The sequence below is a fragment of the Giraffa tippelskirchi genome, chromosome 2 (genome assembly GCF_054371585.1).
Source record: "Giraffa tippelskirchi isolate mGirTip1 chromosome 2, T2T-mGirTip1v1.2.pri, whole genome shotgun sequence".
Lineage (NCBI taxonomy): Eukaryota > Metazoa > Chordata > Mammalia > Artiodactyla > Giraffidae > Giraffa > Giraffa tippelskirchi.
The window spans coordinates 142,309,413-142,323,260 of NC_137276.1; the positions used below are offsets into that span (position 1 = coordinate 142,309,413).

Here is a 13,848-nt window from a genome sequence, read left to right on the forward strand (position 1 = left end):
TAAAAGCAAAAGAAGTAAAAGAAACCAAGGGTGAACCCAGGATTGTGAGCCTTCATATCAATGTTTCTTCACAATCTATTATGTATTAGATTTTAAAACAGACATTTTCACTTCATTTTCAGTGTATGACTTAATCTGTATCCATGTGCATTTGGTTACTGAGGGCATCTATTAAATTGTTCATTTCAGTATTCAAATTATATAAAAACTCTTCTTTCTTTTATAGGTATATTTTCAGAGAAACCTATTTTTGTTTTCTTAAAATAGTAGTCCCTTGAGTCTCATAAAGAGTAACAGATTAAATGAAAAAACAAACAACAACTTCTTTTTCTTGTTTTCTTAAATATTTATTTCCCCACCATGGTTTTCTTTCTTTTCTTTTCCTATATAGTTATCTGTTCTTTTCTTTTTGATGCTATGGGTTTTCCTCAAATGCTTGCTGTCTCTGGTTTTCTGTTCAAATTCATGAAAAAAAGATTAGATTGTTTGATATAGGTATTTGGCAAGGTTTTCCTCTCATGGTAATGGAAAGTTTGAGAGCTGTGAATTAGGAGCTGCTGATGCTCATGGTTGTGCTGTTTTCTGGCGGTATGATACAGCATGTGCAGCAAGTTCCCACTTTCACTGGAATGTATACCATGTTCTCCCAGGTTCATGCTTTTTGTAAAAACCACTTAGAAAATAGCATTCCTTCATTCTTGCATTTCTTCTTTCAACAAATTTTTTGTTGTTGTTGTGACACTGAATTGGTTCAAAGTGCTAGTGAAGGTGAAAGTCCCCCTCAAAAAGCAATTGGTAAGAGTGCAAGCATGATAAGAAAAGGAAAATTTGACTAAAATTCTTCCCTAACTTTGGGAGTGGGACCCATGAGAGGTGAGGTGGTGTCATGATCTCTAGAGTCAGTGCTAGGTAAACTTATATTTGGTGGATCTGTACAGGTGAGAAAGAGGGCTTTCAAAGAGAACTTTCCAGACAAAAGGAAAGCCGTGTGAAGAAGTCAGACGCTTGGCATAGTGGATGTGAAAAATCACAAGTAGCTCAGCATGCGTAGAGAAGCAGTGTGTGGCAGGTGCGTTGGCTGGACAGGAGAGCAGGTGACTGACTTAGAGTGGGTAACCAGAGCTGTCAACACACACATGATCTAGAAGACATTATAGAGTAAGTGGAAGAGCATTTGATTTGGAATCAGGAGATGTGAAGTCACTAATTGAGCTTCTTGGACAAATCACTTAGTTATTTTCTCATGTGTAAAAGGAGCAAGTGGTTTTCCAGTGGTGCTCCAAATTGTCCTCCTGTGGATGAAGGAGCATTGTGGCCAGGCCTCTTGGTCCCCTCCCTCCTTCACTTCTACTACATCAGTTCTGTTTTTACCTGAAATTGTTTGCCTTATAATTTCATGTAATTTTTCTTTTCTGAGAGCTTCAGTTCAGTTCAGTTCAGTCACTCAGTCGTGTTTGACTCTCTGCAACCCCATGACCCGTGGCACGCCAGGCCTCCCTGTCCATCACCAACACCCTGAGTCCACCCAAACCCATCTCCATCGAGTCAGTGATGCCATCCAGCCATCTAATCCTCTGTTGTCCCCTTCTCCTCTTGCCCTCAATCTTTCCCAGCATCAGGGTCTTTTCCAATGAGTCAGCTCTTTGCATCAGGTGGCCAAAGTATTGGAGTTTCAGCTTCAACATCAGTCCTTCCAATGAATACCCAGGACTGATTTGCTTTAGGATGGATTGGTTGGATCTCCTTGCAGTCCAAGGGACTCTCATGACTCTTCTCCAACACCACAGTTCAAAAGCATCAATTCTTCGGCACTCAGCTTTCTTTATAGTCCAACTCTCACATCCATACATGACCACTGGAAAAACCATAGCCTTGACTAGACGGACCATTGTTGGCAAAGTAATGTCTCTGCTTTTTGATATGCTGTCTAGGTTGGTCATAACCTTCCTTCCAAGGAGTAAGTGTCTTTTAATTTCATGGCTGCAATCACCATCAGCAGTGATTTTGGAGCCCAGAAAAATAAAGTCAGCCACTGTTGCCACTGTTTCCCCATCTATCTGCCATGAAGTGATGGGACCGGATGCCTTGATCTTACTAGTTTTCTGAATGTTGAGCTTTAAACCAACTTTTTTACTCTCCTCCTTCACTTTGATCAAGAGGCTCTTTAGTTCTTCTTTGCTTTCTGCCATAAGGGTGGTGTTATCTGCATATCTGAGGTTATTGATATTTCTCCCGGCAATCTTGATTCTAGCTTGTGCTTCCTCCAGCCCAGCGTTTCTCATGATGTACTCTGCATGTAAGTTAAATAAGCGGGGTGACAATATACAGCCTTGACGTATTCCTTTTCCTATTTGGAACCAGTCTGTTCCATGTCTAGTTCTATCTGTTGCTTCCTGACCTGCATACAGGTTTCTCTAGAGGCAGGTCAGGTGGTCTGGTATTCCCATCTCTTTCAGAATTTTCCACAGTTTATTGTGATCTACACAGTCAAAGGCTTTGGCATAGTCAATAAAGCAGAAATAGATGTTTTTCTGGTACTCTCTTGCTTTTTTGATGATCCATCGGATGTTGGCAGTTTGATCTCTGGTTCCTCTGCCTTTTCTAAAACCAGCTTGAACATCTGGAAGTTCACGGTTCACGTATTGCAGAAGCCTGGCTTGGAGAATTTTGAGCATTACTTTACTAGCGTGTGAAATGAATGCAATTGTGTGGTAGTTTGAGCATTTTTTGGCATTGCCTTTTCTTTGGGATTGGAATGAAAACTGACCTTTTCCAGTCCTGTGGCCATTGCTGAGTTTTCCTTATTTGCTGGCATATTGAGTGCAGCACTTTCACAGCATCATCTTTCAGGGTTTGAAATAGCTCAGCTGGAATTCTATCACCTCCACTAGCTTTGTTTGTAGGGATGCTTCCTAAGGCCCATTTGACTTCACATTCCAGGATGTCTGGCTGTAGGTGAGTGGTCACACCATCGTGATCATCTGGGTTGTGAAGAATTTTTTGGTACGGTTCTTTTGTGTATTCTTGCCACCTCTTATTAATATTTTCTGCTTCTGTTAGGTCCCTACAGAAATGTTCCCTTGGTATCTCTAATTTTCTTGTAGAGATCTCTAGTCTTTCCCATTCTATTGTTTTCCTCTATTTCTTTGCATTGATCTCTGAGGAAGGCTTTCTTATCTCTCCTTGCTATTCTTTGGGACTCTGCATTCAAATGGGTATATCTTTCCTTTTCTCCTTATGGCTATACAGTAGAAGTGAGAAATAGATTGAAAGGACTAGATCTGATAGACAGAATACCTAATAAACTATGGATGGAGGTTCGTGACATTGTACAGGAGATAGGAATCAAGATCATCCCCAAGAGAAAGAAATTTGAGAGCTTACCACTACCAAAAATATTCTGAGAACTAAAGGACTAAGTATCTTGGGTCTTTGTGCTAGTTTAGGACCAATAACAACATGTGCTATTAGAAAGACATCAGAGTGGGAGTCCAGGATCTGATTTGTACACTTGAAAAACCATTATGTGGCCATAAAGAATTTATTTTTCCTCCTAGTCCTTCTTTTAAATCATGAAAATGAACAGATATTATCTGGTTTCTTGTTTCAAAACTTCTTTTTTTTTAACAATGGAAATAAAATCAGATAGGCGGAAGTACTTAATACTCAAAATGCAACCCTGCTTATTGGTAGTCTTAAGGAAAATATCACCTATACTGAAAGGTGTTTCTGTGTATGTGTCTCATATCAAAGATGCTCTTGGAATGAAGGATTTGGCTATTTAATGGAATTATCAAACTTCTTATGTCATACAGTTCTTGGTTCAAGTTCCTTTACTTAGCAGTGATATAAAAATCTCTATAGTGGACAATTTTCTCCACAGTTTTCAAGACACATCAGAATAGGTTTTATTTATTTAAAATTTTTATTTTAATAAAAATAAGCCTTAGGTGGTTCATTGACCAGTGATGGTAACCCTGTATCCCAGGATATTTCCTTTTTTGTTGTTCTTTTTTCATTCTTTTTTTTTGACTGTAGTGTACTGCTTGTGATATCTTAGTTCCCTGACCTGAGATTGAACCTGAGCCACCACAGGTGAAAACACTGAGTCCTAGCCACTGGGTGACCAGGGGATTCCCTCCAGGATGTTTCCTTGAATTTCATTCCCTCTCCAAGTATATATTAAGTTGAGATACTATGTATGCAGCAAAATGTATCTGTTGTTTATAGTACCTTCCTTACAAAGCTCTGGAGAGTCAGTTTACATGTTTGGTTTTTTTATTTTGGCAGTTGTTCTAATAGAGCATTTATAAAACCAACAGACATTCCTCTTATTAATACTGATCGTTCCTAATAGCAGAACTCAGGCATGGTTAGGAGATCTTTCTCTGTTGAGGGTGAATAGGGGAAAAGATTGAGGAAAATAGATAATTCTGTCTTTCCACAAATAATATGGCCATTTCAATATTGCAGATGAGGGAAAGAGAAACTCAGAGGGAGTAAAGTGCTACTTAGAAACAGAACCTGGATTCATCTGATAGCAAATCCTGTGCACATCACTTTGTGCTAACAAAGTCCAGTTTAATTCAGTTAAATATATTTAATATAATATACACTTATCCCTGGTGGCTCAGCTGGTAAAGAATCCACCTGCAATGCAGGACACCTGGGTACGGTCCCTGGGAACAGACCCTGGGTTGGGAAGATCCCCTGGAGAAGGGAACGGCTACCCACTTCAGTATTCTGGCCTGGAGAATTCCATGGACTATACAGTCCATGGGGGTTGCAAAGAGTTGAACATGAGTGAGCGACTTTAACTTGCACACTTATACATTATCTATTGTATTAAATGTATGTTAAAGACAACAGAGGTCGAAGGGTAGTGAGAATAAGAGCAGGACGGAGGCAGACCATATTGAGACTTTTCTGTCTTTTGTTATTATTGCTATCACTATTACTGTTAATATTTTGTCTTTTACATTGCTTCCTAGTCTATTCAGGGAGAGAGAGGAGACAGAAAGATTTTTTTAATTTTGCCAATATTAGGAGTCAAAAAAATGAAACAACATTGACATTCTGTCGTGAAATTTCATTTGAAACATATACAGCCAAAATTAAGATTGATATTGAGTTGTATTTTGATTATCTTGTTTTAGATTTAGATTAATTTTGAAGCTTTTGTTAAAAGCACTCTATTTATAACCCGAAGTTTTTTGTAAATCAATTAAATACTATTAATAAATACTTTTTGATAAAAATATAGTTGATTAATGAAATAGAAATATTCATATGGTATTGGTGAGGAAACCAGAAATAAGGAGACCTTATTGCTGCCTGCCAATGCAGGAGAGGTGAGTTTGATCCCTGAGTCCAGAAGATCTTCTGGAGAAGGAAATGGCAACCCTCTCCAGTATTCTTATCTGGGAAATCCCATGGAGAGAAGAGTCTAGCGGATTACAGTCCTTGGTTGCAAAAGTGTCAGACTAAACAACAGCAAAACAACAATTGCACTAGAACATAGAGCAAGATACTACATGTTAAATTTGATTAAGTAAACTTAAAATTTAATTTGAAATTTGATATTTAAATAATTTAAATCAGGCTTTTGATAAATAAATAGTTTGCAGAAGCATTATTGGAAAGTATATTTCTAAAAACAGTTGGTCATTTTAGATATTCTGTTTTTAAAAGTCTATGATCAAGGGCAGGGTCCTACCAGAGCTTCTCATTCATACCCATCATTAGACTAATTTTTTTAATGGACAGTCCTGGTTACAAAACAAATCCCTTATGGAAACTTTAATCCTCAAAAAAAGGGAAAAGAGAACAGGACATCAAAGAACATTCACTGGATGCTACAGAAGAATGATTGTTCAACTTTCGAAGGATCTGCTGAACTACTCCATCATTCAGCTCATAGTTAATTTTGTGCAGCAAAAGATTATGAGTGGTTCTTATAAAAGTCTTTGGGTGGAGTCAAGAGAAACAATTGAAGCCACATTTTGGATCTGTCACACCAGTAGCTCTAATAAAAAGTTTTATTGTGATTTGACATACACTTAGTGAGCGTATGTGAATGTGGGTTCTAGAATTTCAGTTAATGTAAAGAATAGTAAACTTCAGTTGCTGGAATGCTGTTTGAAATATAGGCCAGTTAACAATTTTCCTGATGTTTTTCCATGGTGACTCAATAGATACTAGTTCCAAGAATACATCTTCAAGTATATTTAGTATCCTATTAGGTAACCAATTTAGACTTGGAATCTTAAAACTAATTTAAATTACCTACAGGGTTTCTTACCGTTTCCTCACCATCATATTCTTTTTCTAATTTGAACATCATTCTTCTCTGGAGAAATTGGAAGCTAGAGTTTAATGCTTTGCTTTTCTCTTGGTCATTTGTTCATATTACCTAGTTGGCCCTAAGCAATGTCATTCTTGTCCTATCCTTGGTTATCTTTTTGCTGTGAAAATATCAGAGAAATTTCTTTTCTGTTATCCTTAGCATTTTTCAGAAACATCAGATGACTTAGTGTCATTAGGTAATCATATTTTTCTTTCACCTTATTTTGTTGGTCTTCCTTTCCTAGTTTATCTTTTTAAATACACTTCTCAAGCACAAAGTTATAAGAAAATCAACCACATAATTATCCTGATTTCTTTAGATTCCATTATGATTCTTACTCTAGATTTTTATATAAGAGAATATTAAAATTATCTACAAAATAATATATGCATTTCTTTTAATTTGTTTCATACAATCTGATGCTGCACTATTCAATATGGTATATGTAGTTATTGAGCTCTTGAAATGAAATTGGACACCTCCATGTCCAAGATTAGATTTTGGATACTTTGTATGAAAAATTATAAGATATCTCAATCATTTTTGATAGTGTTACATGTTGAAATGATATTATTTAAAATATATTGAGCTAAATAAAATAAATTATTGAATTTAATTTCACCTGATTCTACTTCTCTTTTAAAAATGTATGTTAGCAAGTGTAAAATAGCGTATGTTGTACACATTATGTTTCTATTGGATAGCATTGATTATTCTCGTAATACTTTTAATTTTTTAATTAATTGCATTATCTTTCTGTTGCTGCTGTAACAAGTTACCTTAAAATTTGGTGACTTAAACAACAAAAATGTGTTCATTTGTAGTTCAGGAAATCATCTAAAGTGTCTTGGCAAGGACTGTGCTCTTTTAGAGGCTCTACAGGAATACACTTCTTTGCCTTTTGTACTTCTAGAGGCCACCTGCATTCCTTGGCTTTTGGCCTTTTCCTCCATTTTTTAAGCCAACAGTGTAACATCTTCAACTCTCTCAGTTTATCTCCCTATGATCTCTGATTCTGTTTTTACATCTCTGACTCTTCTGCCTCCTTCTTATAAAAATGCTTTGACTACATCAGGCCTATCTCAAGATCCTTAATCATCCCTTCAATCCCATATGTCACATAAAGTTAACACACTCACAGATTACAGAGTTAGGATGTGGGCATCTTTGGAGGACCATTGTTCTACTTACTATGTTAACTACATTTAATGTTATGCTTCCTTGGTTTGTTTGTTGATTACACGTTTTACAGTTTGGTTTAGGAATGATGATACATTAACATAAGCAACCAAAAGTAAAGAGCAACAAGTCTGAAGTGGCATGGTGCAGTGGATTCTCATCTGTCTATGCCATAGCCTGCATGCAGTGTGACCTTAGTTACAGCAGTCATTTGTCTTCTTGGGTTTTTTCTGTTTAGCAAAAGGAGAATTTTGGAGTCTATGCAAGGACTATAAAATTGTAATTCTTTGGGTCACAGTTCAAATGTACTCTACTTGTTTTAATGATTGGTTTGAATCCTGGTAAAATTAATTTCAGCTATAAGATGTTTTCTGTTTCTTTATCAGACTTGTGAATCCTGAGGATATGAATTATGAATTGGTTTAATGCATTACAGACAGCCCAGAATTATACTTACTTCATTGTCCAATAGGTAAACTTTCTGTTTTCCAAAGCCAACTACCTTATAGTCTATTAACTTTGTGATTTATAGGAAATTTTGCTTTAAACTTTCTTGACGTTATCTTCTCTGCATAATCTACTTAAGCAACTACTTTTTAAAAGCTATTTTTTCTCTTTTCTTCTCTCCCTCTCTTCTAGTAAACTTAGAAATAGAGGCCAAGATTTAATTTTTAAAATATCAAAATATTTATAAGCTTGCTTATCTCTAGGGAAAATTTTAGAGAAAAAGCAAAGTGCTTAAGCTGAAGGTCATGATTTTTATAATGGATGGTTAAATGGTTTAACAACTTCTTATACATTGGATGTAATGTAGTTTTATCATTCTATTTGATTGCATCATTTTATTGTTTCCAGGTATCAGAAATGATTTTATTCACATACTATCAAAAAACAAGCTCTAACTCTGAATACATGTGATTTCAGAAAAACTCATCTTTTTGAAACATTCGTGACATAATTTCTAATTTGATGTAAGTAATCAAAAATTAACTAAAGAGGCAGATTTATGTGCTCATGGATTCTGAGAGGGAGGGACAGATAGAAACAGAGAGAGAGGGAGAGAAAGAAAGAGAGACACACACAGAAACACACAGACACACACACACACTGAGAGAATATCCATTTCCTTTTAAGGATGTGATTTAAAGGTCTCCTTTATTTAATGTTTTATTTAATGTTCCCTAAATATTTTGGGACAGGTAGATGATGCTCATTAGATCACTAATTGAACAATGATGAAAATCCAGGCTTGTGTTTACTTTTAATTGTGTTATTAGCATAAAATCCTATTTAGAGAAGAAAGAGTAACCAACCTGTGTCTGTGAAGTCAATGAGATGGCAATGCCATTGGGATAGAACTGAATTTTTTCTTTTCCAGCTTGAACTATAGAACATTAATTTTCATGTGACTTTTCCATAATTAGGTCAAATTTTACAATACATTTTATAAATACTGGAAACATAGACTCAAATAAGCTAATATTATACAATAAACTTTAATGGATGATTTACAATACGATGATTTCCTGGTTTTATTTATTTGGTACTAAAGGCATGCTTAAGGAATACTTTTAATGCTTATTATAAGATAACCTTCTAGACTACACTGCAGTGTACTAAAATTAATCATGATATGATGGAGTCTAATGCAGCTAAACTACTGCTATGATTATGAGAGGATCAGCATAAATAATATTCAATCTTACAAATATATAAAAATCTACAATTTTAAATAAATCAGATACTCTATAAAATAATAATGTATTTAGCTAGTGACAGCTGAAATCTTAGAACCTGAAAATGTATTGTTAAATAAAGAATAATTGTACCAATTAAATATAAATATCAATTGTTTGCTGTTGTTTGTTCGCTCAGTTGTGTTCTACTCTTTTGCCATCCCATGTAGCCTGCCAGGCTCCTCTGTCTATGGTATTTCCTAGACAAGAATGCTGGAGTGGGTTGCCATTTCTTTTTCCAGGGGATCTTCCTGACCCAGAGATTGAACCCATGTCTCCTGCACTCCAGGTGGATCCTTTACCACTGAGCCACCAGGGAGGCCTAAACATCAATTATAGGTTGTTTTTTTTTAAAAGAGCTCCTTCAAAAAGAAACAAACAGATTCTTAATTGTTAGCATAATAACACAAATGTTTGGAAATTTTTAGTAATTCAAAATGATATGTTAGTTTTGAAATTTTGAATGCATTTCTGACTTAAGCCCCTGAGCTTTGAACATGTATTTCATTATCTCAAACCAGCTTTGATGAAGAAGCCCTATTACTCTATGCAACAGTCTCATCCTAAAATATCTAGTCTTGATCATTCCTTCCTTGGTTTCCATTACAGATCTTCCGACCAAAAAATATAAAGATGCATCTTGTAAATTTAGCATTGGAGCAGATGTGTTCTCCCAATACATACCTGAAATATTCAGTATCAGTCAAGTGTTTTAAGTAGTCTTTTCTAATTAAGCAAGATTGTGTGAACAGACTATTCCCTGTAGAAAGAACCTCTTCGTAAACAGCCACCTTTGCAGTAGTTAGGTCTTGAAATATTGCAACAGTTATTATCTTTATGCCTTTCATAATTCCCAATTGCCATTCATTTAGATTCAAGACTTGAGCACTTAAAATGAAATTACATCAGGGGAGTTCTAAAGATGGTGGAGGAGTATTTTTTCCCCAAGACTTGCTTTTGAAATCTATTTTACAATATTTTGTAAGATTTTTTTTTCAGACATAGACCAATCTTTCATGATGGATTTGACTTCACCATAAAAGTGGGCTCTTATATCAATTATTGAAAAAAAATCACAATTCTGTTTTCATAATGACTCTTGTATTAAAAGCACAGTACTTTCTCATCTATTATTTAGTAGAACTGTGTCATTTCTTTACATGATCCATTTGGTATTGATCATTTTTTGTTTATATTGCAGAAATTGAAATAGGATGTGTAATCATATCTACCCTTGGTTTTAGCATAGCTGAAATTTTAGTGACATAATCAAATTGGAATCCCATATTCCAGTTGGCACTCAAGTTTGCCATTTTTGGCCCTTCATTTCCCATTATTGTTTGTCATAGTAATTTTTTATTTTTCTATTTCATTCTCTGAAGAGAGAGCCCATCCAAGGTAGAGAATACATTTGTTTTCTTCATGTATTAGTCGACTAGTTTCACCCTTTGGTCTATTAAGTCATTCATTCACTGACCATTTGTACTGTGAAGAATATAAAGATTAAGTAATTTTCTATCATCTGTGTGAATTAACTCATCAGGGAAAGAAGTGAGTTTTATTCATGTTTTATTCTCATCCTCCTACTTCTCCTTCTTTTACTTTGTTACCTGCATGACTTTTAACCCATCAAAAAGTGTGCACTTAAACACACTGAAAATGAAACTCAGTTTTATATTAATATCTGTATCTCTTCAGTATGCATGGTTAATTATCAATTCAGAATAACTGTAACCATTTACAATCAACACATCAATCATCAGGAGCAAATTCAGGGACTGTGGTAGTTGTTTGTATTAAAGTCAACTCTTGTGTGATACGCTTTGTACTGTGCCCAGTATGCAAGAGGTATTCAAAAAGTGGTAACTGAAAGAATATGTCAACCTCTCCAAATTTCAGAAATATATATACTTCTTCTGTCCTGTGTATTCCATTCTCAAAGGAAATTAAATTTTCCTTTCACTCTTTCTTTATAAATAGCTGCTTTGTTTATTGCTCAGGAACACTGTTCTGAATGGTTGACAGTCTGTTGTTGATTTTTCCAGACTTTTTTTTTGAGTTCAGTATGAGTTGAGAATATTAACTACAGATATAACTTATTTTACGTCTAAGATTGGACTCTCCTTGGTATCCTCTCCAATTTTGCATGAATTATGAAAAATAATGACTTGGAAATGAGATTACCATTTCTCATACAAAGCCTCCTTATTTGAGTTCACATGTGGGTTTTTTAAATTCTGAAAGGATTTTCTTCTATGTTGCGTTTTGACTTAGGGCTACTCTATATTTGGTGGTGTCCAGTTAACTGGTCACAACTGAACATGGTTGGTTGATTGCCTGTTTCACAATTTCAGAGGTGTTATTGCTATATGTAAGATCAAAGGAAAATACCACTCCCCACAAAAAAGGTAGTTGAACATTACTTTTTCCCCCTATTTCAACCACATTTTTTCTTATTTAGGTGATGATTTTTGCTTGCTAGCTGGAAATTTGTATATCCCTTCTGGAAAGAAATAAGGATCTATACATTTCCAGTTCTTCGAAATATGAAGTACTATAGATTTTTAAAAAAATGCTGCATATATTCAAAAAATCCGTATAGACTTCTGTGCAGACAGTAGATTCTGAAATTCAGAACTCCCATACTATTTTTTTCACTTCTACATATACTTTTCTAAATAGACATTTTTCTAAAACTATTAAGGGTTCATAGAAATCATCTAATTTAAATATTTCATTTTAAGGAAATGGTTCAGACATACAATCAATTTATAATGTAATTTTATAAACATTGTGTACTCCAGATTCAGGTTGAGAAAGAAAGCACTGAACATTGTGTTGAAGCTCCCCATGTCTTTCCAATTTCATTAACTTTGGTTCTTTCCAAAGATAAAGTATACCTTGAATTTTAAGCTTATCATTGTCATGCATGTTTATATACTTTTGCTACATATGCATATGCTCAAAAATGAATATAATTAAAATCATAGACATAATAATGTTTTCAAAGTTGATATATAAATGTATCAACCCACAGTTTTCTTTCTGCACCCTGCTTTTGTTGTTGCTGCTCCACATTGCATTTCTGAATGCAGTCATGCTAACTCAAGTAGCTACAGTGCATTCATTTTTCTTTTTTACTGCATGTAATATTACAATATGTGAATATTCTATAAATTCCTTGTTCACTTATATATCCAAAATTTCTTTTCTTTTTTCTCTTTCAAGTAATTCTGTAATGGGTATTTTCTGTACATGCATAGAAACACAGAAAAGAATGCAGGAGTGGAGAGATTGGAATTGAGGATGGAAGAATCTTTATTGCTAAACTGCTATCTGAAGTTGTACTGTTACCTGTTCTTCATGGTTTCTCCACATCCTCATAAATTTTTCTTATTGTTGGACTTAAAAAATTTTGCCAGTTTCATAGTTGTGAAATGATACTTCATCATTTTAACTTGCATTTCTGTAGTAACTAGGGAAATTCAATACTTTTTTCAGATGTTTATCGAACATTGAGAATCCTCTTCTGTCAATTATTCATTTGTTGGCTCATTTTTTAAATAATGTTTTTGTCTTTATAGATTTATGAGAATTCTTTATGTACTTGGATACTAATCCTTCTTTGATTATGTAACCAAACATTGCATAGCAAATATATCCTCTCAGTCTATGCTTTGACTTTTGTGATGTACATACATTTTTTTCATATGCCTAGTTTTTACTGTCTGAATAATTTACTGCCCTCTAATGCCACGTGGTATTTATCAAGTTTCCATAAATGTGGGGATATATTACTAAGTCCTGTATTCTATTTTCCTGGACTAACTTCTATCTCTGAACCAAAGTTACATTGCTTCAGTTACTGTCATTGTGTATTAAACGTTAATAGTCAATACAGAAATTCCCCATACCTTGTTCTTCAAAATTGTATTGACAAATTTTGACCCTTTCCTCTTGCAAACACACTGTAGAATTAACTTTTCAAGTTCTATGGAAAACTACATGGGCTTTCAATAATAATTACTTTAATTTTATAGATTAAATTACAGTCAAGTCTTCCATCCAGGAACAAGTATACCTGTTAATTTATTTGAGTTTACTCTTTAATTTTTAATAGATAAATTAACCCTGGGTCAAAAGTGACTGCTCAAAGTCACATAGCCAATTAATAACAAAACCAGTGGTAGAAGTAAGACCTCTTGACTCCTTAGTAGCTCTTAACACTAAAAAAGTTTTAATTATTTAGTCAATTAGGAAAGAAAATCTTAGAGTCCTTGCAGCTACTACAACCACCAGCAGGAAAGTGAATTAAGCTTCTTGAGTTTACTGGGCCCTTGATAAATCAGAGTGTGATCAGAAGACTTGCTGTGAAGGCAAATTTCATCCGTTGCCTGTTCCTATTAGATCAGAAACCTCTTATTTAAAAGATCGCTAGGTTATTGGTAGGCACAATAAAGTTTAAGAGAGCTTGCTTACCAAATGGAATCCTGAAATTCATTGAGTTGTTTTTTTTTTCCTTCTAAAACCTGCCATAAATGCATGTATATACAAATATATGTGTGTGTTTATATGTATACATATATA

At 34.6% G+C, this 13,848-nt stretch overlaps 1 protein-coding gene across 1 annotated transcript in view; it reads left to right on the forward strand.

The window, feature by feature from the left end:
• The window catches only part of NLGN1 (neuroligin 1), a 911,840-nt gene that overhangs the window by 130,509 nt on the left and 767,483 nt on the right, over positions 1-13,848 (forward strand). The gene's annotated exons all lie outside the window — the stretch shown is intronic.